The sequence below is a fragment of the Physeter macrocephalus genome, chromosome 1 (genome assembly GCF_002837175.3).
Source record: "Physeter macrocephalus isolate SW-GA chromosome 1, ASM283717v5, whole genome shotgun sequence".
NCBI classification, from domain to species: domain Eukaryota; kingdom Metazoa; phylum Chordata; class Mammalia; order Artiodactyla; family Physeteridae; genus Physeter; species Physeter macrocephalus.
The window spans coordinates 142,602,172-142,603,115 of NC_041214.2; positions in this window are offsets into that span (position 1 = coordinate 142,602,172).

The following is a 944-nucleotide window of genomic DNA, read 5'->3' on the forward strand; positions in this document are numbered from 1 at the left end:
CTGAAAAAGAATTCAGAATAATAATAGTAAAGATGATCCAAAATCTTGGAAATAGAATGGAGAAAACACAAGAAATATTTAACAAGGACCTAGAAGAACAAAAGAGGAAGCAAGCAACAATGAACAACACAATAAATGAAATTAAAAATACTCTAGATGGGATCAATAGCAGAATAACTGAGACAAAAGAACGGATGATCACTGAAGAAATCAAAGAGGAAATCAAAAAATACTTAGAAACAAATGACAATGGAGACATGATGACCCAAAACCTATGGGATGCAGCAAAAGCAGTTTTAAGAGGGAAGTTTATAGCTATACAATCCTACCTTAAGAAAAGGAAAAATTTCCGATAAAACACCTAACCTTGCACCTAAAGGAAATAGAAAAAGAAAAACAAAAAAATCCCAAATTTAGCAGAAGGAAAGAAATCATAAAGATCCGATCAGAAATAATTGAAAAAGAAATGAAGGAAACAAAAGCAAAGATGAATAAAACTAAAAGCTGGTTCTTTGATAAGATAAACAAAATTGATAAACCATTAGCCAGACTCATCAAGAAAAAAAGGGAGAAGACTCAAATCAATAGAATTAGAAATGAAAAAGGAGAAGTAACAACAGACACTGCAGAAATACAAAAGATTATTAGAGATTACTACAAGCAACTGTATGCCAATAAAATGGACAGCCTGGAAGAAATGGACAAATTCTTAGAAATGCACAACCTGCCGAGACTGAACCAGGGAGAAATAGAAAATATAAACAGACCAATCAGAAGCACTGAAATTGAAACTGCGATTAAAAATTTTCCAACATACAAAAGCCCAGGACCAAATGGCTTCACAGGCAAATTCTATCAAACACATAGAGAAGAGCTATCCTTCTCAAACTCTTCCAAAATATAGCAGAGGGAGGAACACTCCCAAACTCATTCTACGAGGCCAC